Source organism: Squalius cephalus (assembly GCF_949319135.1).
Source record: "Squalius cephalus genome assembly, chromosome: 2".
Lineage (NCBI taxonomy): Eukaryota > Metazoa > Chordata > Actinopteri > Cypriniformes > Leuciscidae > Squalius > Squalius cephalus.
In genome coordinates, this window is record NC_137123.1 from 50,512,327 (window position 1) to 50,537,177 (window position 24,851).

The 24,851-nt window shown below is 36.0% G+C and overlaps 1 protein-coding gene across 7 annotated transcripts in view; it reads left to right on the plus strand.

The window, feature by feature from the left end:
- Window positions 1-470: 470 nt before the first annotated feature.
- Window positions 471-24,851, plus strand: part of ptprdb (protein tyrosine phosphatase receptor type Db) — a 76,072-nt gene continuing 51,691 nt past the window's right edge. For 5 of the 7 annotated variants that reach the window (XM_079851038.1, XM_079851040.1, XM_079851042.1 and 2 more), the window contains exons 1-4: window positions 471-813; window positions 4,975-4,997; window positions 7,383-7,464; window positions 12,128-12,167. The gene's annotated coding sequence lies outside the window, so the exon portion shown is untranslated. Of the gene's footprint in view, window positions 814-4,974; window positions 4,998-7,382; window positions 7,465-12,127; window positions 12,168-17,083; window positions 17,384-24,851 lie in introns of those variants that run through there. The other 2 variants (XM_079851039.1, XM_079851041.1) reach the window with 1 other exon arrangement.

The following is a 24,851-nucleotide window of genomic DNA, read 5'->3' on the forward strand; positions in this document are numbered from 1 at the left end:
TTTTTATTTTCACACAAACACATCCACACTCATAAATATCATACATCGGCACAGTGGTGCTCATGGAATATACTTGAATATGTATGCTGTTAAAGCATTGTGTTGTGTTGTTAATGAGCTCACACTCAATCTAATGAAGCCATGGGATGTCCTGGAATAGATGCACTGTGTGTGTGTGTGTGTGTGTGTGTCTGTGTCTGTGTATGTGTGTGTTGTCTTTTGATGAGTTAATGAACGATGATGAGATTTCTATTGCTCTGAGCTGAGCTCCCCTTTGGGCTTGTATTAACATGAAGTTGTTAATTCGGCCCTCTTTTCTTTGTTACATCTCCCACACAAAAACAAGAGGATTTCCTGCTAAAATGCAGTTTAAATGTAATTGAAATCTTTTATGTGAAAAAATCTATTCTAAATCGTCACCCCCCCCTTTACGCGCGCGCGCGCACGCGTGTGTGTGTGTGTATGGGCTGCATCCTGCATATCTTTGTTCGTGTCTTCATCAGATATGTGTTGAGAATCAACTTGCGCTTCGACTCTTCTGCCTTTTCGCGACCCTGAAGACCACCTGAGAGTCAGGAGAGTATTTTTAAAAGCAGGGTGCGAGCGCGTCGCTTGAAGCTCAGCACTTCAAAAGCTTCTAAAGCCATTCACTTCTGTTGGGCTATGCGCGTGGACTCATCGGGTTTTTGAGAACCGTGCAGACTGCACTCGTCTTTTGTCGGAGTTAGCGGATCTTGGACTCTCACTTGGGCGGATAGAGAGACTGATCTCCACCGGAATCTCCTCGCACCGCGACTGTACCTGGAGAATCCGGTAAGAGCTCGCGCAGCTTCAAAATGATGCGAGGTCGTCCGGTCCTTTGGTCAAGTGTGTGTGTATGTGTGTGTGCACGTGTGAATGTGTGAGAGCTGTGGTATTCGTTGAAAGACAAACTATTGTTAGGCAGTCAGTTAAGAAAAAAATGTCCAGGATGTGCTTTCACAGAACATGTCGTTATTCAGCCACAATGTGCAGAACGCTCTTAAATTGAATTATTTATTCGATTTGGACGGGCTGTCGAACGTTTTAGGACAGGATGAACTCATTAAAAGTCTAGAAGTTTTGTTGGTTTTCAAACTTGCACTGACTGCGGACTATTACATACAAACCACACTGTAAAAATGCTCGTGATATTAACTGGAATAATGCCAAAGTGCTACAGTAAAACTGTAAGTTACATTAGCATATAGGCCTACAGTACAAAATACATTACATTTTAAAAGACAATACATGTAATGGCCTGCATGTAATACATTTTACAATACATGTTAATTGATCAATTATTATAATGTTCGCATTACATTTTGTATTTAACAATAAAGTTATAAGTCTACGGCCTATTATTATTGTTAAAATAATGTTACTTATTTTAAGTAGGCTATGAATTGAAGGCTATATTTTATGTTTTTAGTTCATGTTTATGGTTATTTTAGTGTCGTATTTGTTATGGTGTTTCTGTGGTGTAGCACAGTCACCAAAGAGGCCAATTAAACTTATCTTTGGGTAATCACGTGACAATTATGTCTTTGTACAGAAAATTAACACGTTTCACAGAAACAAATAGCTGAAATGTATACTAATAATATACAGTTTAATGACATATACAGTCACCAAAATGCATCTTGTGACACTGTCACTGTATTTTTACAGTTCTTTACAATTAAGTTCCCTCCCCCTAAATGTAAAAAAATGTAAATATGTGTGTGATTATTTTTGCTTACCTATTGTCTGTATTTTGCCATCTACTTTTAAATGACATTAAATAATGTTTACATATATGCCTGTGAATGTATATGAATGCTCTTGAGAACCAGAGGTCACTTTAGTCTAGAAATACTCTGAGAGACAAGAGGCTTGCATAAGCAGTTTTTTATTTCTGTTCAGCCCTGTCATATTTTGACATTTTCTCACAAGACTTTTGTAAAGTGCTGACTTCTTCCCGCTGCTCTAATGTATACTGAAACGACAGCCCAGTTTGAATATCCACGTCCTCCCTTCTATAACTCAGACACATGACCATATTATTTAAAAAGTAAGAGCAATCAAATGGAAAACATCAGTGTTGTCTTAGAATAGAAGCTCTATAGGCGCTTTTTCTCCTATTTTAGCGCCTGTAGATTTAGGCGAAGTGAAAATGAGAGAGAGAGAGCTAGAAATGAGCTGTTTCTCCCTCGTGCTGCGAGGATGACTTAGTGTCTCTCACCTTCATCCTGACACCTCATCTATTATCATTAGGCACACAGTCAAACAACTCTCTGAAGATGTGGGTGTGAAAGTGTGTGTACGAATGTGGGGGAGTAGATGAGTGTGAAAAAAAAGAGAGAAACAGAAAAGGAACTTAAAATCTTCTCTTTCTGAGTTCATGATTGACAGGCCTGGGTCACAGTCTTGACCTGCTCCATTTTCACTCAAACATACATACTAGACTCGTTTGGTGGTCAGTGAGTTTACGTGATGTGACCCTTGACCTGTCAGGCAGTTGATCCCTAAAGGATTTTACCGACCCGTAGCAGTTCTGCAGGGGGATAGAGAGACATTAGACCAGTGTTTCCCAACCTTTTTTTTTTTGGTCTTAAGTAAAACACCAAACTAGAATTTTATTTGATCAATAATACAGTAAAACAGAGCACAGTAAAGCACTGGGCAGAAAATGTATCCTTTAAAGAAAAAAGTCCTGTTTGGGGAATTTATTCTCTTGACATCTGGTAACCCCAAGCAGGAAAGACAGTGGAGGCTTGTTACCAATGCAAGACAAAGGAAACGTCTTAATAGAATAAAATAAGGTTTTCAGGACAAATAATCAGAGGGACAAATATCATGACGATTATTTTTAATTAATCGAGAGAAGCATAAATAGTTATCACGATATTTATTACAGTAAATACGATACAGCCCAAGTTGTGCAGTTTAATATTTTTGTGAAAGTGTGATCATGTTTATTTTGGAATTCTTGAATGAATACAAAAGCAAAACTGGAAATTTTAATGATGTAAATGTCTTTATTGTCATTTTTGATCAATTTAACATGTCGGGCGGAAACCGCTATTTTTCAGGAAATGGAAAACAGTCACTGTATTTAAAAAAAAAACAAAAAAAACAATTTAACATTGTGTTGTCAAAGTTAATACTGCGGCTTTATTTGGCCAGATACTTGCATGTGTCATTATATAATTAACAATACTGAAATCAAGCTCAAATGGAGAATGTCGGACATATAGCCAACGTGTTTTGCATTTGAACGGCCGAACCTAAGGTGCATCGCATTACATTTTCATCAACTTACAAGGTTACTTCATCAAGGTTCTAAAGTTTATTGTAATCTGCCCAAAATCTCATGTAATAAAAGATGAAGTGCTACGTGCGCACAGGCTATTTATGACAGTATTGATATGACTAGATGACAAATGCTAGACTAAAACAGTCTTCTCCGCTCCTCAAATGCATAAAACATTAGCCTTTATATAAAGAGAGTAAAGAAAACAATGTACTTATTCAAACAACCAGTTTATTTACCCTTGCAAACAAGCAGAGACGGTCCTAACTGCATGCAGTATAAGAGTGGTGCATGTACGACGTCACACTGGCTAGGATCACACTGGTTCCCTCGACAAAAACCCAATAGGATTTTAGGATTTTATTTATCCAATAGGATACTTACACGTTTTGTCCATCCAGATCATTTTTTACAGATGAACACAACTGAATTCTGAAGCCTAATTGTAGTCGCCAGAAGTAAAAAGCTAAATGTAGGCTATAAACGAACTACACCACGGTCCCACGAATTCAACGTCACCACCAATAAGCTTCCGACAACTCTTTCAGTTTTTATTTAAAAACATTTTCCCAGAACGTTTGAGTTAGAATAGTTTATGAGCACAATTATAAGCATAATGAGGCTGTTATACCAGATTGAGTTTACCTGTTCAGCATGATGACGTTTAATCTCCTCGACAGCCTCTGTAGTCCAATTTAGCCTCTTGTTAGTAACCGCCTTTTTCAAGACACGTAGCAGCTTCAGAAATCACGAGTGGGGTAATACCGATGTATTTTATGCCGTGTTCACCATAGACCTTATTTCAGCCATTTAACCCCATTCAAAAAACCCATTGACTTCGGGACGATGGAACCGGACGTGCTAAAATGCTAACTCGCTTTAAAATGCTAACTCGCTAACACGACTCTATAGAGGCGGGTGAAGTTATGAGGTTTGATCGACAGTTTGAGAATCCAATGAAGATAATGAAGTTTACTCACAAGCTCTTTTTAATACGTTTCATTGGTTAAATATTTGCAAAAACCCATAAACAGATGTAAAGGGTGACCAATAGTAATGATTTATGAAAAAAAAGAAAGAAATATGGAGATACGAGGTTTCTGCCGGATATTAAAAATTTTGTTAATTTAGATAGTAATTGTCGTACAATTGTTTTACCATTAGATTGAAATAATACTAATAATTAAAAAAATATATTATGTCTCCTCAGAATGCTTATGCATAAATCTGGCCCTGTACTTTTGAACGGTAGTTGTATATATGCAAATATGTTCCATGTCACAAATTGACCAAACTGATACACATTTTTTTTTCCTTAAAAAAAAAGTTTGATCTGCAAAAATTGTTTAACATTATTTTAACAATTTGATTGCCCTAATATATTTTATTTTAAAGTCGTGATTCCTGTTTTAACAGGTTTAAAAAAGCAAAAGCAAAATCTCTCCAAGTATCCTCTTGGGTATTTGTGACCCTGGTTGGGAATCACTGCGTTACATCAACTATGACAGAGCATCTGAAATTGCCACAGTTCATGGAGACTGCATTTTTGATCTTTTGTCTGGAAAACAGTTTGCATGATAATGAAGTGTTGGTGTAATGCTGTCATTTTGGATGACTGTATTCAGCTCACTCCCTTTTCTCTCTTTCTCTCTCTCTTCCAGATTGACTCAAATAGAACACAGAGGTAAGAGAGTTTTTTTTAACAGCTTGAAAAACTAACAAGCAGGGTGACAGAGTAGGAATGAGAGGTGAAATGTGGCACGACAAAGATCAATCTTTACATTTCTGAAACCAGAAACTGTTTTAATTACAAGATATTTGAACAGTCACGAATGGAATCTGCGCAGAACTCCACAGAATTGGAACACCCGTCTGCACTTATGCCGCTTCTTGTGTGTTTGTTCAGGAAATATTTTGCATAATTTGAAAATGCTTTCAGCTATCACTGAAGACGTAGTACTATCAGCTCCATTTAACACATTTTACTATGTTTAAATCCACTAAAATCAGCATAGAAAATGCAAAAAAGTAAGCAGATTCCTTCTGGGCCTGGCATGAAAATGATGGTATTCAGTTCAGTTGTTTCATCTACAGTTCTTGTCTTCTCTAAATATGAAGAATGCTTATCCAGAGCAGTTAAAAGCATAAAAAGGCCACTTTTGCATATTTTTTTTTTCTTTCATAGCTAGTAGATAAGGCTTGTCTTGTCTCATATTCAACGCTCTAACACTGTTTAGACATTTTAATGTGCCTTTCTGTACAAGGCCATGCTAGAAGGCGCTGATGTCCACTGAGATCAATAAAACCTCCATTCAGTTGAGGGGTTGAAATGTCTTCTCTTTCTCACTAAACCCTTTTGGTCTTTCTCTCTCTCTCACACACACACACTCACGCACACACACACACACAAAGGGCTGACTGTTTTAGACTCTTCAGTCTGTATACTGTCTCACTCAGGAACGCACACTTTGCATATTAGACCCTACGGATCATATATTGTATAAACATATTATGTAATAAATAGCCGATGCTGAATTTATGTTCCCAGCATTTCTCAGGTAATATTTACTACCTGTTCACAATCAATATTGTGATCGATGAATGAAAGTGAACAGCACAACCTAGTGGCCACATGTTCTTACTGCATTAACACCTTTCTGCTCTTAAAACCCAAAATACACCCCATCTGTCAGTCATCTCACACAAGAGCATGATCTCTCTCGTCGGTGTTCCTCATTTAAAAATAGCTCCTATCCAGATGTTTGCAAGTACAGTATAAAGTGGGGTCCATTATTCTGAGACTGTCATTACATAATGACATATTTTCAGCACTATTTCTAGGTCACTATTCGAATGTAAACAAATTTGTAGCAAAGGTCAGATGTTCTTGCTTCCATTGAAGCACATGAGATGCTCAATGGAATTTTCTCAAATCATGCTGGAAGCTTTTGTCAGCTCGAGTAATTTTAAATTACAATGTCGATTTTATAATCAAATGTTCTATTCTAATCATTTAAAGAGACAAAATGCAAAACAGAAGCATTTTTACTTGTGAACATTTGGGCTCCAAGCAAAATTACTTTAGTTTAAGCTTAAAAAATAACAAATATCTGCCGACGGGGTCAGAAAAATAAACTTAATTCAAAGGGAAAACAAGATTATTTTCTGACCCCATTGGCAGATTATTAAAGTCCATTAAGCTTAAATGTGCTTTTTAAATCAGAAAATCTGACTTAATATAATTTTTTTGCAGTGCACATATGCACAAACACGTTAAACATACACCCACACTATTGTTCAAACATTTGGGGTCAGAAAGATTTATTATGTTTAAAAAAAAAGTATCTTATGCTCACCAAGGCTACATTTATTTGTAGTAATAAATAATTAAATATTACTACAATGTTAAATAACTCTTTTCTATTTTAATATATGTTAAAATATAAATAATATGTTTGATGGCAAAGCCGAATTTTCTGCAGCAATTGTCACCTGTCACCTGATCCTTCAGAAATCATTTTATCATGCTGATTTGGTGCTCAAGATACATTTATTATTTTCTTTAAAAAAAATTAAATGGTTGTTTTCAGGATTCTTGCATAACAGCATTTGTTTAAAATAAAAAAAAATCGTATCTTATAATTTTTTTTTTTACTGCCACTTTTGATAAATTTAATGCATTCTTGCTGAATAAAAGTATTAATTTCTTTTTTTTAAAAAATCTTACTGACCCCAAACTTTTAAATTGTACATATACACTGATTTATATAGGTCCATTTTCTGTCATGCAGAGTATATCTTAATACAAAAAGTCTAATAATAGGCAAATTTTCATTCCATCTGGCTAAAGTGACTAGCTCACAGTAAGATCCTCATATTCTGACAGATGTCTATTGATCTCAGAGCTTTAGTGCTAGAACACCTGAGTCAGCTGTTTCCAAACTAGACTGAAAAAGATCATAAAACAGTCAAATCCCAACTGGTGCTTCCAGTGAGTGTGTGGATGTTTGAGAGAGAAGGATTTAAAAGGGCTGCGTGTTGTGTGTTTAATGAGTTTTTCATCTTTCAGGAGAGTCCTGTGGAGTCTGTCCTTCTTTCACCCAGCGAGAGACATCTGAGTTTAGACTCAGTTTAAACTCATTATAGCCCATGTAAGTTGTTTGCATTCTCACACATTCACTCACACACTGGCTCTGTCCAAAACCTAGTGAGCTTATAGCCTTCTAAGTCATAAACGACTGATTTGGAACTCTACAGCAGCAGCTCGTAAAACACACAAGTGACCCGACTTACAATTGTTTTATATATTGTAAGACTGATGCCGGACTGTCTGGACCAAGAGAGGGCTACTCTCTGTAAAGGTTTTAAGAGTTTAGAGTTTTAATAATTTGCTTACTGTGGTGGGTGTGCTCCTTTCACAGGGTGTTTCATGCAAATTGTCTTCTGTCCTCTGTAAGGTGCAAACTACCCAGATCTGGGACCCTGATAAATGCAAATTCCTATTGTAAGTGTCTGTCTCACTTTGGGCAATGTTTTGTCTTGGTCCCGGTATTTAAAAAAAATGCTTGAGCGTGATTTGTAGTCAGATCAGACAAAAGTCCAGTTTTGAGTGGATCATAGGGCACGCCAACTTTTAGTGATCCGGCTAAAAATTGGCACTGGTTCAAGTGAACTTTGACTGTAAAGGCTAATAAAGGGAATTTCTGTTTAGGACAACACAATGTTGCTCGACCAACCTAAACAGGGTGAGCCTTACCTCTGTTTATTGTAAAATTACTCAAGCAATCAGGAAAAAGTAATATTGGTCGGCTTATATCTGTTGTAGTGGTCATGACCAGACCTCTGACTAAAGATAGTGTTACTTTAGTTCAAATTTATATAGATCAATGGGGACTAAACAAAATACTTTTAGAGAGAGCAAGTATGGGAGTGGCCCTCTAAACAGTATAGTCAATTACCTCTGTCCAGTGACCAAGACTGGCGAGTTTGTGATCGTGGGATCCGCGTTAAAACGAACGGCGTGAGACCCTAAGCGACATTGGTATCCAAATGAACAAGTACAATAAGAGTAAAGAGTTAAATAGAATAATCAAATGTCTAGATAAATTATCATATAAATGACCAATAACCAATTGCCAATCTAACCTAAATTCAAGGTTGCGATAAAATGGAGTCAGATAAAAGTAAATTGGAATTAATGCCACACTGAAAAGACAGAACGCGCAGTAACCCTTCACCCGCTCTTTTGGAAACCGTCGTAGGGCCATTTGGGCAGGCCTTACAATATATATACAGTTTGACGTTAGTATGTTGCCAAGCTAACAACATTATACTATACCCACACAAATAGTAGATAAAATGGTACAATTTTTTTAAGCTAAAGTATACAATTTTTTTTTTATATAAATAATTGTTTGCCGACAATCTGCTATACGCTGATTTCACGCAGCCACCATTTTGAAATCGAAAGTGAGGCTCCGGTGGGAAAAACCCCGGAAGTAAAGATAAACAACAATGCCTTTGGACTACCAACCTGAAGCTGCTGCCGCGATTTACACTATTGGATGTTAATATCCAATATAGGATATGTATATAGTTCATTCCTGCTTCTTTTTTTACTTTCTGAATTATATAAAAAAAAAAAAATTATTTATAAATGAATTTCACTGTATATAGTCTAAAGTATAAAAGAAATGTATGTACAGTTTTAGAATTGACACAACATAATTAAACACAACAATACGCCATCGCATTCACGACTCTCCTGTGATTAAAGGTGACACTTCCGGTTTTCTTCCCACCGGAGCCTCGCTTTCGATTTCAAAATAACGGCTGCGTGAAATCAGCGTATAGCCTATTGGTCAGTTAAAAAGATAACTCTGCCCCAAATCATTCTACAAATTTCTTAATTATAACAATCTTTATAACTATCTTATAAGCTTATTAAAGTATTTTAACACTGATTTAACACTGTTTGGATTTAAATAGGCAAATACTTAAGACTGGTTTATTATTGCAGTGATTATTATGTTTCTAGCATGTTATATGTTGGTGGACAACAGTTCTTCTAACTCTAATTGATGAAGTGTGTAGCTTTTCATTTCTTAAACAACCATGTAGGAAAACACATCATGGCCGTATTCCAGGATGACAAAGCCAAGATTCATCTGGCTCAAATTAAATGTTGTGATGTTGTTTCCATCAAGAGGTGCATCAATTTTTGGTCAAGATCTTGTATTGACAATGCAAGAGTCAAGCACTCTGTAAAGTCTCCTTCAGCACATCCCAAAGACTTTCAATGAATTTAAGGTCTGGACTCAGAGGTGCCAATTCATGTGTGAAAATGATTATTCATGCTCCCTTCACAATTTGAATCTTGACATTGTCATCCTGGAATATGGCCATGATGTGTTTTCCTATGGCTGTTTAAGAAATGGAAAGCTACACGCTCCATCAATAGAAGATTGTTGCCAAACATATAACATGCTAGAAACATAATAATCACTGCAATAATTATCCAGTATAGACTCTTAAAGGGGTGGTTGATTATGATTTCACTTTTCTAACTTTAGTTAGTGTGTAATGTTGCTGTTTGAGCATAAACAACATCTGCAAAGTTACAAAGCTCAAAGTTCAAAGCAAAGGGAGATATTTTCTTATAAAGAAATTGACAACAACAAACGGCTGGTATGGACTACACAACATTCCTCCTGGGTTAGTGACATCACTAACCCTAGAATTTACATGAACCCCGCCCCCTGAACACTATTCATAGATTATCAAGACAGAATATGCTAATCAGTGACTTGAAGATAACTACACAACAGCTTTGCAAACCATTCAGAAATGTCCTGTTGCATTCTACATGTTGTCACTTCATCTTGAGTCTCTCCATCATTGTCCGACTCCGGTTTGAACATAAAAGGCTAACATTTTTGAAATTTTCAGTGCATGTCTGTGTGAGGTAAAAGGACACAAGCTGTTGAAGCTCCGCCCTCTGTGCTGGGAGCAGCAGCTCATTTGCATTTAAAGGAACAGACACAAAACGGTGCGTTTTTGCTCACCCTCAAAAAGTGACAACTTTAACATAAATAAAAATATCTGTGGGGTATTTTGAGCTAAAACTTCACATACACACTCTGGGGACATCAAAGACTTATTTTACATCTTGTGAAAAGGGCATTATACCACCCCTTTAAGTATTTGCCTATTTAAATTGAAATTAAATTAAAATAAAATAAAAATGTTGTCGGGCCGGGCAGTGTAATAAGTAAAAGAAAAAAAAGAAAAAAGATATGAATACTTTTATTAAGAAAAGATGCATTAAATTGATCAAAAGTGAAAGTAAAGACATTATAATTTAACAAAAGTTTTCTATTTCAAATAAATAATCTTTGTTTGAGCTTTCTATTCATCAAAGAACCTGGATAAAATGTATCACGATTTACACAACAAAAAATTAAGCAAAACAACTGTTTCAACACAATGATAAAAAAATATATCACCAAACCAGCATATTATTAGAATGATTTCTGAAGGATCATGTGGCACTGAAGACTGGAATAATGATGCTGAAAATTCATTATTTTAATGATTTTAAATGCATCTTATAAATCAACATTTCTCTTACTTTATTCACCAACTTGGATGTATTTAATAATAATAATGCATTTTATTTAATGGCTCCTTTTCATAACACCCAAGGTCATCTCACAAGCAATATATATTATTTGCAGCTAAGCTCTTTGCAGTGCATTGTGTGGTACCATTCTCTGTGAATGATACACACTTCACAATTTAGCCTAAACTAGCTATATCAGAAGGAGCACAGCCATATGGAACAACCTTTACATGTTTGATGATGTCTTAAAATGCAGCCTTAGAAGGCAGCTCATTAGGATTTGGAACAGAGCCAGTCTTAGGAGCTTTAGACTGCTCTCCTTTTTACATGTGCAAGTACAAATGCCTCTCTGTATTCCCCACATCCCTGTTTCCCTCTTCCTGTGTTCTCACACAGTTGTTCCTGAAGTAGCTTCTCTCTGTCCAGCTGCTGCCAAGCCTTGCAGCAAATAACGCGCACATGAATACTGTATTTGACCATAAAACCTCAGCGGATTTAGCGCGTTAAGAGTGCGTGTGTGTTTTATAGTGCATACACTGCTGCATTATTGAGAGCTACTCACAGATGCATCCAACTCTTTTTGACACTGACGATGTAACCCACTAAAAATACTTACTTACCTCATCTCTCACTCTCTGTCTCTCCCTCTTCCTGTGTTGGTTTTCTTTCTCGCTCTTGTCTCTCTCTTTCTTTCAATCTTACTCCCTCTCTCCAATTATTTTCTTTCACTTCTTGATTCACTCCTCATCTCTCTCTTTCTGGCCCTCTCTAGTGTGTGTGCGCGTGTTCACGTCTGACTGTTTTAATGTGCTAAACTGGAGCTGCATTAGATGCATTAGATCGTTTTTCCCCTCTCCTTTCAGTCGCTCAATAACTATCCCTTTCTTTTTCTCACTCTCCTTTCTCTATCTCTTTATTAGAGGTGGTACTTATGAATCTGGTAGTGCATTAAAGTGATAGATGAATATAGTATATTCCAAATTGCTCATCTATAAATAGGTGCAAATAAACCATTAGAGAAAGCAGACACAGCACCTCGTCCTCTTCTGTTTATTGGCACTACTTTTACTGTTGATTTTAAGGCATTATTGCATGCTGTGAGACTGCTGCTGCCCTCCTCTGGAGGCTGATATTTTAACATTTTAAAAGCCAAAAGAAATCAAAATATGTTTCTTCTTTTTGTCTCATATCAGCTTTCGTAACTCTGACCAGCAGCATGTGGGATATTAAAAGGTAAGAACACCTCAAGCTCAACATAACACCAGTTAATCCAGGCTTGGTTTGCAGTTTGTTGTTCTGTATTATATATAAATCGTACATATTATGTATCCAACCATGTCTCTCTCAGCCAGTTTTGTTCCTCATATCTTGGTAGGAAGTGGAACGGTTCTGCCATGTTGTGTCAAAGGATGAACTAGACTGGCTAGATCATTTTTGCCTCAGGAGTAGGCCTAAATAGCCATGGCCACATAGTTCAGTTACAGTATATGCACCCCAATAGACTGGAGTCAGACAAACCTACAACAAAATGGAAATTAGTTGGAGATTTGACTTGAAAAGTAATGCACATGCTCTAAAATTTGGCACAGGTGAGAAAGGTAAAATATGGCTGCATATTATATTATATTATATTATATTATATTATATTATATTATATTATATTATATTATATTATATTATATTATATTATATTATATTATATGACAGGCCACAAGTGTTATTGTACTTAAAAACAGCGTCATTGATTGCAAGTGTGATATTGATTTAACAAAACAGTTAATCAAAATAAATTAAAATTTAGTCTACCTTCTAAGTTGAGTCTACTTTTTTTCAGCAAGGACACATTAAATTGATCAAAAGTGACAGTAAATAAATTTATAATGTTAGAAAATGTTTCTATTTTAAACAAATGCACCTTTATTTATCAAAGTATACAGAAAAAAAATGTTTCACGGTTTGTGATGTACTTCACGTATCACCACAAAAATATTAATCAGCACAACTGTTTTCAAAATTTATAATAAAATGAATTATTCTTGAGCACCAAATCAGCATATTAGAATGATTTCTGAAGGATCATGTGAGACTGAAGACTAATGGCTATTAAAGTAATGGCTAAAGTAATGGCTGCTTTGTCTTTGCATTATTACAGTATGAAGATATCAAAGTAGCATTTATTTGAAAGAAATACTCTGTAGCTCAAGCAATCAATTCAATCAAAATATTTCACAAAAATGTGTTTGTTCATTTTCAGAATATGAAGTAATAAATATTTAGTTTAAAATGACAAGTCGTGGACACTTTCTGGTTGTCAAATATTGTGGGACATGTTTATAGTGTGTAGTTTAATATGATATGGTTAACTTAAGGGGAACTGACTTCATATATCCATAAAAAAATGACCAGTGTGACTAAATTTTCCAAATAAATGTAGTTTAGTGTAAGACTGGAGAAATTTCCAAACTCACACACGACTGAGGCTCTTAGATGGAATATGAGAATATAAAAAATTACATTTTACTCATAAAGACAAGATATATCTTTGAATTTGAGAGATTATTGAACTCTGAGGGGGGAACTTAATTCATAACGTTGATCCTTACTTGTGCACATGCAATCACTCAATGAGAGAGAGAGAGAGAGAGAGAATGTGTGGGTTTTTTTAGGTGTGCAATAGTGTGGATATAAGTAAATAATCTGATTATTGTCACTTCAGATGAACATGAAAATAGATTAGTATCACACATATATGAACTGTGACTAACAGCCCTTTGTGTGTGTGTGTGTGTGTGTGTGTGTGTGTGTGTGTGTGTGTGTGTGTGTGTTTCTTTTGCAAGTCTGTTCAATTAGTTGTTTTTTAATTTGAATTAAATGGATCCAGTACAGTATAAGGTCAGCTGGAGTTGATCAGTATGAGAATGACTCATAATTCGGCTCATAAAAAAATAGACACTGGTCATGCACATCTTTGAGTGTACGAGTTTGTTTGTGTGCGTGTTAGAGAGAGATAGGAAGGACTAATATCTGGGGGATGGGTTGGGTTGATTTTTCTCTCTTTCTTTTTCACGTGCTCACACTCACACAAGAAATCAGATTAGTGTGAGGATTACAGAGCACCAACCATTTTAGAGAAATCGTATGAGCATCTAAAACACAAAATCAGTGACGGAGAACACTGAATAATCTATAATCAACAGTTCACCAGAGAATACAGATCACAGATGATAGTTTCTGTTACCCATTCTTCTCTTTCATTTTCAAAGGCCAGATCAAGATTAATTAAATGTCAGCACGCTGATGTCGTGCGCGTGCGAGTGCATACGTTTAGTGTCTTGCTGGGTGTTAATTTGGTGCGAAATGTCGAGTGTCTTCTGCTCTTACGATGATATTCTGATTAAAAGCATTGAATACATCCAACTTTTTTTTTTTTTATCTGTATGATGCATTATACGTAACCTTACATTTGTATGGTCGATTAATGGTGTTTCCAGAAATAACTCTTCTTTATGTGCGTGCTAGTGTTTGTATGCAAGGGCTGCCGGGTCTGTGGTTACCTGGGCACTTTCTGCAACTAAAGCAAATTAATGCCTTCATTTACATATCGCTGTGGGAACTAGGTTACTGATGAGGCATACATCTTTTTGTGTGTGTGTGTGTGTGTGTGTGTATGTGTGTTTGTGTGTGTGTGTGTGAGAGAGAGAAAGAGACAGTGAGCATGAGAGAAACAAATTTCATTCTGCATTTATTTTGTGTATTGTTCAAATTCAGCCCACTAGAAAAGTTGCCACCATAATTTGCATATAATTGAATTCTGCTGCAGTAAACAGTTAATTAAAACAGTTCATCACAAGTGTCCCCGTTATTTCTCGCTTCCGCCTGAGACTGCAAAAAAAGAAACATTTTTTTGCATTTAAATGTGTTTTATACATAAAGAGACAATATAACAATATGTATTTTTTTTTAAATATATATATTTTAAAATATAACATATTTATATTTTAAGTCCTTATAACATATTTGCATTACAACTTGAATAAGTATAAGCCAGATGAAATAATATTCACCATTTGTGAATATAATATCAACAAAATCCAACATAGCGACCAATGGTGTTGTTTGGGGGTGAGGCTATCTATTTGTTTGACCAATGACAGATGGGTTAGTGTTTGGAGGAAACATGCTTGAAAACAGTACTTAAAAAAAAAAAAAAAAATCCATTTGATGATGCATCCAAACCATGTCTCCAGTGCCACCATTTTTCAGAACTGCATCCTACCTGGAGTCTCCAGAAAAACAAGGTGTCTGGATCTCAGAGACTTTAGTAAAGAATCCTGAAATAAGACCCACACTTAATAAGAATCACAAGCTGAAGTGTTGTGAAATACATGAAGACTGTTCATAGACAGTTCATAGTCTATGACTATGTCATACTATGTCAGACTGTTCATAGATCTGTCTGAAGGCTTTATAGACAGATAGGATGAGAGTGACTTTTAAGGGACCAGCACAAGTTCAAGTCAGACAACAGCAGCGGTGGCGAGGGAGTCGTGCTGTGAGCTGCTACTATGAGCAAGACGGACCTTTCAGGGTAGGAGACGGACTTAAAATCAACTCCCAAAACTTACTGCCAGATTCTGGAAGATGAATTCTTGTCGTGCTGGTCCTTCAAGAGTCACTCCCATCCTATCTGTCTATAAAGCCTATATAAAAAAAAACACTCTTAATGTATTTCACAACACTTGTGATTCTTATTAAGTGTGCATCATATTTCAGGATTCTTTACTAAAGTCTCTGAGATCCGGACACCTACTTCTGGAGACTTTAGGATGCAGTTCTGGAAAACAGTGGCGCTGAAGACTAAATGGTTCCTAATGGTTTCCCACCTAATTCTTCACCTTAATTCCTAATTTTTTAACATGTGTCTTTTCTTCTTGGCCTGTTTTTGTCCGACCCGATCTTGCTGTCCATTGGTCACGCCTTAATTTAGCAATTTCAAGTATTGCATTAGTATTGCATCCTTCTCATGAGCGCTTAATAATTTTTAAATTTTTTACATTAAATCTTTTTGGCCACTTTACATGTAAAAAAACCCCTGCTTAATAATTATGCAAACCTGAATATAAGGCGTTTTTCACTTCCAGCCTTCCATATCAATTATATATCACTTATACATGATTAAATACAAAATGAATAGTAGTTATTAAGATTGATGTGGTTTGGAATTGGTAAAATGTGCTTGGAGAAAAAATATGATAAGAATATTAATTTGCATAATAGTTATGCATGCAGTTATGCATAATTATGAATGTGTGTGTGTTTGTATGTGTGTGTGTGTGTATATATATATATAGAAAGGATTTACAGTTTATTTTTATCAATTCTACTTCATATTAATATTATTACATTGGCATTTTAGTTGAGCCAAGTGCTAGTTGTCATGCTGCATGATAAAGTTGTCACAAGGCCTATATCTAAGTTTTGAGCGTGCTGGTTGGTACAGGTTGTCAAATGTGCTTTACATTTACACACATAATTAAATATTTTCTGTTTTAAAATTGTTTTACTTTTATATTTTCCTGAAAAGCCTGTAATAGGCCATTTCATGCAGGGAGGATCAATTGTGACAACTTACCCCTTCTTATTTTGGTAGCCATATGCCTAAACAGAACTTAATAAACTTAACATAAGAAATATGTTAAAAAAATGACTGGAGTTAAAAGTGACAACTGACTGGAGTTAAAAGTGACAACTTACTCCCCCAGTCTCCCAATTCAAATTATTAGCCTACAGGTTACTTTAGGCTTGTGTCACACATTATTATTAGGCTATCATATAGGCTACCTTTCAAAAAGATGAATAATTCCCTTTTAATATAGTGACAGTCGAACCCTGTGAATTAAAACAGTGCCATGTAGGCTATGGTCTCAGTAGCCTACATCAAACTAAAAAAATAAAATAAAAACTATTCTGGATGAGTGACCTGGTTTCTGGACGCTTACCTTAAGTGTCTCCGATGTGCAAATGCAATTCCTCCAAATTATTTATTTTCCCTGAACCGGAGATTCATTCCGGGGCACCTGACGTCACTCCGCCGTCGCCGCTCTGTCCTGCCTCGAGCCCGTCCCTCATATTCCGCTGTGCGTGAGTGTGTGCGTGTGCGTGAGTGAGTGAGTGTGTGCGCGAGCGCTTTTGTATGCTCGCGCGCTCGGCTGCACACACAGCATCAGCATCATCAAAAAGAGAGACCTGCGAGCTCTTTACGAGCGCTGGAAACACGCAGTGCTTCTGCTGCTGTTGTGCTTTTTATAGTTCAGCCCTGAACCGGTGAACATCAGAAAGGAGAGGACGGGCTTCTGGATTATATCTCTGGTGCTTATAGATGATTTCACGAAGGTACCGAGCCGGTGAGACCCGAATGAAAACCTGAACCCGACAGCGATGTTGATCAGGTAGGCGAGGAGTAAAAGCCTCATCCGCTCCCTGGTTATTATAGAGGAAATGACAAAATAATTTCATTGTTATGATCAGTCATCCACTCGAGCTCGAGTCGATGAATCGATTGTCATTTTTATTTTTATTTTTTATTTTTTTTATCATTGGAAGGCTAATACAGAAGACCATATTGCATGCACATTCCCACTTTTTGTGGGTGCTGCTTTGCAAGCATATCAACATTATGATAAGGACGGAGTATTGCATCATGTTCCTAATATTTCTATTTGTCATATTGTTTTACAAAATCACATATATATTATTATTTATAAATATATATTATTCATCTATATATATACACGCACACACACACACACAGTATACAGTATACAAGCATATGTTGTTAAATGATAATTTAGGCAATTGCAATTGTCTTAAATGGCATGCATTTTTGTGGTGGTTTCCCCACTGCTTTTTAGATCATTCAGTGATGTTCGGGGAACCCAGTGCTCCAGGGTATTATGCTGAGCTTAAAGTATTACTGTTTATGACGGAACGTTCTCCACGGATCATTAAAAGCATATTCTTAATGGACCAATAAACTGAATGACTCTACATTTGAACAAAGTTCACGTTGAAGGGGATTATGTGTGATGACTTTTGCTATACCTCGTAATGCTCTTAGTGTGTGTGAGAGAGACTGAAGGGGGAGCAGGGAGAGAGTGAGGGATATTATGATGTTAGGGTATTAAGGTTTGCATATGCAAGAGAAAGGAAAGGAGCGGAGAGTTTGGTGGTTGGTCTGAGGTGTAAAAGTTTGACCTGTAATGCCCAGAGCATGAGCAGTGAGAAAATGACAGATGGACAAAGAGAGAGAGAGAGAGAGAGAGTGATTTTCTGACTTTTGAATAATTTATTTCATTCCACCTGCAGACTAAGGGTTGCTCAGAGCACACTTGAAAACCTGCACTATTTGAAAAGCAGATTGCCTCAGCTTCAGTGGCATATGGTTTATATTAATAATGTAGATATCACAGAGGCACAATCCCTGTGCTTATTGCCCAGACGTGCGTCTTTGATACCATTTATAGGTGTGGGTCTTAAGTGCTTCTGCTAGTGAAAGTTGTGCTTATGACACTGAGCTGAAAGCGAGCTGTAAAATCTCTTCCTGAAACTGGAGAAGACTTTAATAGCACTGATGTGCTCAGTGCTTAAAGCTTGATCAGCTCAAGTGTTCTGCATGTGCATTACTGTCAAAACCATATGGTTCAAGTACTTTTTGTATGATTTCTAACCTTCTTGAGAACAGCTTGCACTCAGTAGCCATTATATAGTGGTAAAGCTGGCCTGATGGACCAGGACAAGTATGATTGAGTTTCAAACAACTTCATGGGACTGTGACTGGCTCAATTGTTGCAATACTGTATTTATGCCAGACCTGTAAGTTATGTTTGGGTGTGCTTCTGTGTTTAAAGCTATACTGTTGAGTAATAGATATACAAAAGAGTGAGGAGTCGTCAACGTGTGATGCATTCCGGCTGTTGAATACAGCTAGACGAAGCACATAGAACAGAACTTCTGAATACTTTTTTGTGCTTGACAGAAGAGTTTTAAAAACTGAACGCTCGTGGCGCTAGATGCTAAAAAACAGTAAGATGAATTGCAAAGAAGTCTATTTGATGCATGTCTAATGTTGACAACAATTAAAAAAGTATAGAACAGGAGCGCGTCCTGTCCGTTCACCATCTTAAAGTCAACATTACTTTTGCAAACTTACTTGTGGAATGGAATATTCAGTCAGAAAATTGTATATTTGTTTCTTTTCTGTAATTTGATGTAAATTTGTAAATCTTAAAGAAGCCATAATGTTTAATATAAAACGTTTTTTTGTTGAAAAAAACTCATTTTCATGGGCCGGAAAAATGTGACCTGTCTGTATTTGTTCAATCATTTTTGTTGAGTCCTGTTTTGACTGTGACTATATTATTGTAATATTTGAGCATGCACAATCAGCTCACTCACAGCATGATGAGGATTACAGACAAGAGACAAGATTGTTGCTTACAGATAAGAGACAGAATAAAGCATGGCTTTCTGGAATATTTCATTGCTTTCTGTATTTTTTAAAATGACTGCTAAACTGTACAATTGACATCTGATTTCCTACATACTACATAGCTGTGCTAGTTTCTTGTTAGCTCTGTTGACTTTGGCTTCTTACATGACAAAATACAGTCGGATAATTTACAGAGACGATCATTATTGCAAAGTAAACCTCAACAGGGTGATCCGAAAGTGGGGTTTATTTTCCAGTAATGACTGGCTGACTGTACATTATCACTTACTTGTAAGTCTACTGTATGTTTTTAGCATTAACATACAGTAATTATCTAGGAGGCTATATTTTTACTTCTCTCATGTCACATCTGTTTTCAGTCATAATGCTTACCAGTTTAACATTTTTAAGGTGACGCATGTAATTTCAATGACACTATTGTCTCCAAATGGCACCGCAAAATTTTGTCTTTAAACAAGTTTTCCAAACATCTGCCATTGTTCAGAAAAACATAATTCCGCCCCAAATATATGCCATTAACAGCCATTGTTGGTATTTCGGGCTTGTCAGGAAGTAAACAGAGCAATGTTTTGAAAGTGACAGTAAATTCACCTATAGCTTCTAGTTGTCTGTACATTAACATTGAACAATTTACCATTTTTAAAAAAGCTCATAGTATGTGAGGTTCCATGAACTTAAAGGGAGATCTTGCAGGATGCAAGCATTTTCTAGCTTAATTTCCATAAGCTAAACATCAAAGAGTGGTGATCAAGGAGACCTTGTAGTGATGTACAATTCATCAACCTGTTTCAGATCTTTTTTAAAGCATTTTTGCCTCTTTTTGGATAGTGGAGCCAACTGTTACATAATCACCATGGCTTAATGTGGTAGGCAATTCAAGTTATTCTGACATGTTGTTTTAATGAAACATTGCACCTGATTCACGAAACACACTGAATCGGTCTAAATCACTCATGAGTTAATGCTCAATTCAACAACTCTCAGCTCTTTCAAACTGGTTGTTTCATGAATCAGTTTGATTCAGTGATTTGTTTACGTATTTTAACATGATGTAGGGAATATACAGTACTGTGCAAAAGTCTTAGGCATGTTAATATCCCCCACCCCCCGTCCCCCCCAAAAAATGGTTTTAAGTCAGTTATTTATATCTTTTGCTGTAGTGTGTCAGTAGGAAATATCAGTTTACATTTCCAAACATTCTTTTTGCCATTAATTGTAGTAATCCAGTGAGATTTGTGTATGCACAAGGAGTCTGACAGCAGCCAGGATGATCTGATCTCACCATCATCGAGTCTGTCTGTGATTACATGAAGAAACAGAAAAAACTGAGACAGACTAAATCCAAAAGAACTGCAGGAACATCTCCGAGATGCTTGAAGAAACCTTCCTGCAAAGCTACAGTACTGTGAAAAGTACTGGCACTTGTGTTAAAATGCTGTAAAGTGAGAATGCTTTCAAAAATAAAATCACAAATTGAATTTATTTATGATTTAACTATCAACTAATTCAAATCAATATATGGTGTAACGACCCTTTGCATTTAAAACGGCTTTTGTCCAGGTACACTTGCGCATAGTTTTTCAGGTAGCTTTGCAGGAAGGTTTCTTCAAGCGATGATGGGGAGATCAGATCATCCTAGCTGTTGTCAGACTCCTTGTGCATACACAAATCTCACTGGATTACTACAATTAATGGCAAAAAGAATGTTTGGAAATGTAAACTGATATTTCCTACTGACACACTACAGCAAAAGATATAAATAACTGACTTAAAACCATTTTTTGGGGGGGACGGGGGGTGGGGGATATTAACATGCCTAAGACTTTTGCACAGTACTGTATATATATATATATATATATATATATATATATATATATGTATGTATAACAATATGTTTCAGCTGTATATTTTGGAATATGTTAAACCAGTTAAAGAGTATTTATCGTATTGACTGTAATTTTGTGTGTTTCAGTCTGTTCATTTACACCCTAATATGTTATTATCTTCATGCCACATAAAGGAACACACTGTTACTTACAGCACTGTTCCTGTTGAATGGTGAAGTCTGATTCGAGGTTGGCCCATTTCTCTTTGGAACCTGTTTAGAACTATCCATGAGTGGTTTATAGTTTTATTTCTAGTTTTTCTGCCCACTATATGGAGATGGAAACTAACTTATGTATTATGCTTTACATTCCATGTTCCACTGAAAACAAATATAGGAGTATAAAAAGAAGTGTAAAAGTATAAAAAGAATAATCCTCAGTCACTAGCGATCAGGCACTTTAAAAAGGCTTGTAACTGATTATGGTTTGTTTTAACTTGGTGCTGCAATCCCCATTTGTAGGATATAAAACGTGAAATTCTGGTAATCCATTTATACAAGCTGTTTGTTTTCTCAAGTATGTTTTTTTCCCCAATTATCTAAGAATATTTTAATCTATTCTCAAAATATGTATTTTGGGGGTATTCAGATCTTTGTTTCCTATTTGAATCATTTAGCAATAATTACATAAAAACTGAACTGAAGTTTTGAAATAAACAGGCTTTCATTTGTTTATTCACAGCAAAAAAAATAAATTCTTCCTCAGTATTTTTGTCTTGTTTTCCAAAAATAAAAATAAAAATCTTAATTTTTTTTTGAGAATTAATTGAGAAGCAGGAGAACCGTTTGACAGATATTGTTCTTGTTTTTTTTAGCTTAAACTCACTTAATTTTGATGATATTTTCAGAAAACAATACTTAATATCTTAAGTCATTTTGCTTCTCAAGTAAATGTATCTTGACTTAAGAATGTTTAGATATTTATAATGGAAAACAGGAGAAAATACTGAGGAAGGACATGTTTTTGCAGTGTATATTTGTGACTTACATACAGTATGTAAGGGATAATCTATGGCTATAGCTGTGCATTAAATGATTTTAATGTGACATGGAGGCAAGGAATCACCCAACGTGAAGTATTCAAACTGTCATTTTCCAGCATTAACAAGTTAAAGCTGTTATTGTTTGCTGCACAATATTTGACTGGAAGGATAAAAATGACAGATATTTCCGTCAGTTATGGCTCGTTAGATCTAGCATTCTGCCCTCTTTAAATCAGACAGAGATATTGTAGTGTGGTAAGATTACATTAATTTGAATGAATGAAATATTGCATTTATTTGAATTAGCCTAATCATTGATTGAGAGAGAAAGAGAGATAGATGAGACGTGAATTACCTGCATCTGTGCAGCATCAATGAAGCAGCGAGTTTAATTCCTTCAAAAACAACGATGTTACCCCCTCGTTGCTGAGAAAAAGAATGTAGCGATTATGTTTGGGTATCGTTTGAATTTGAGCAATTCTGATTCTGCTTATCGATCCCGATTCTTAACGATTTTCGATTCCAATATAAAAAAGTCAAACATTTAAATATCAAGCATATTTATCTGTCTTTTTGCAAAACATTCTGTTGCAGCTGAATATCATGAAAAAAAAACTGCAGCCTAAAGAACTAATTAATAAACTATAGACAAACTAATAAAAATTATGAAAAAAAAAAACATTATGAAAGTTCAGTAAGAACAAAAGAACAAATTAGCAACTGGACAAATAAATATAACTGAACAAGTTCAAGTTCAGAAATTGAAATCAAATTAAAAAGATTAATCCTTATTAAAGTTACAAAAGTTATTCATTCAAGATCAGTGAGTGAAAAATAAACTTCAAAGGCAGATTTGGAAAAACCAACAAAGTGTCTTTTATAAGGTTTTTATTCTTGCAAGAAGGACCCTCTTACATACAGAGAAGAGACCAAAAGGGAATTCACATTAAAACACTTAAAGGCCACCCATCCCCTGTGGTCAGTGGATGTGTGAGAGCTTCCTATTAGTCAGGTAAAACAGCTCCTTACATGGTATTCTGTTATCTGCACATGTGGCACTTACAAAAAAAAAAAAAAGATGCACATAGATTGCTCAAGGCTGAGCCACCAAATATGTTTATCACAAGACAACCAGAGGGAGGGTGTAACATGTTTTTCACCCGTCTGGTTTAATTTCCTTAATATTGGACAAAACAAATTCTAAAACTTACTATGTTAAAATTTCCATCACATTTATTTAATTCATTTAACAGTAATGACACAGACAGCAGCAGGTTCAGTAGCCTGCTGTCACTTTAAGACAATGCACAGATCCAATATACTGTTACACATGTGTTTTCTTTCTCAACTGTTTACGTTCATTAAAGACATAACTGACTGTGTTTACAAGGATATTTGGACATCATTTTTTGTGTGTTTGTCCATTCAAGCGCAAGAAGACACGAAAGAGGAATCAAGCTAGCCTGTACGTATCATGGATCAGCTACGATCACTACTTGACATCGCACATCCTGCGATGTGACACATTGTGATATCGATGCTCAAACAATATATCGTGCAGCCCTACTGTGCATTAAACTGTTTTAATGCACACTTTCCAGCCAATCAGAATTGAGTATTTAGAGTCTAGTGAGACAGACCATGGTATAAAGTTATTTAGGCATACATTTTATTTGTAATGAATTGTAAGTTCTGCACATCCAGGCTAGTTCTTTTTGTTTGTTCTGTTGAAAAAAAATGTGGAATGTAACATCTAGAAGGTCTTTAAATGTTGCATTGAAGTATAACAGAAGCCACTTGAAGTACGCAGAGGACCCATATGATTGTGTCATTCCATATGTAGAAGCTTCGGGTCACTTTTCGTCAGGGTGAGACAGATGTGTGTACCTGTTAACTGTCTCAGCTGCTCCATGTCAAAGTAGCTCTAATTGGAGTTCTGCATTGTCAAGGCAATGAGCGCCTGCCAGCAAGACTGTCCCACATCTACATGTCATTTTGTCCTCATCTGTCTCTTGCCCTGACAGCTGCATCTGTTGTACTGAGACTTAATGAGGGGTTTTGTAGAGTTTGTAACAGACTTACATGTTCTTGTGTTGAGTTACAGCGGCCATATGGCCAAAGAATTGTTTTTCCTTGCTGTTATATGTTTGAGTGCTCATGTGATGGGATGCATATTAGAGAAGCTGTTTGAAAATGAGAAAACTTGGATTTGATTCAGCTACTAGGTACCTAGTACACAATGGTAATCTCTCTTTCCAGTTAGTGATTATATCCGATTCAGTGTGCGTTTTTGTATGTTAGAGAACAAACATTAGGAAACACACAGCAATTTTTCTCCCCAATGCTGCAAATCACCTTATGTAACTGCCGTTATTACCATGTCCTCATCTGAGGCACACACACACACATACACACTACACTCTATATGCACAAACAAATATAAACAAGTTTCACTAGTCTTCTACATGAATAAACAGATTTGCTTGGAAGATCAGCAGGGGTCTTTAACCTTTTTCAGGCCAAGGACCCCCTGGTGGATA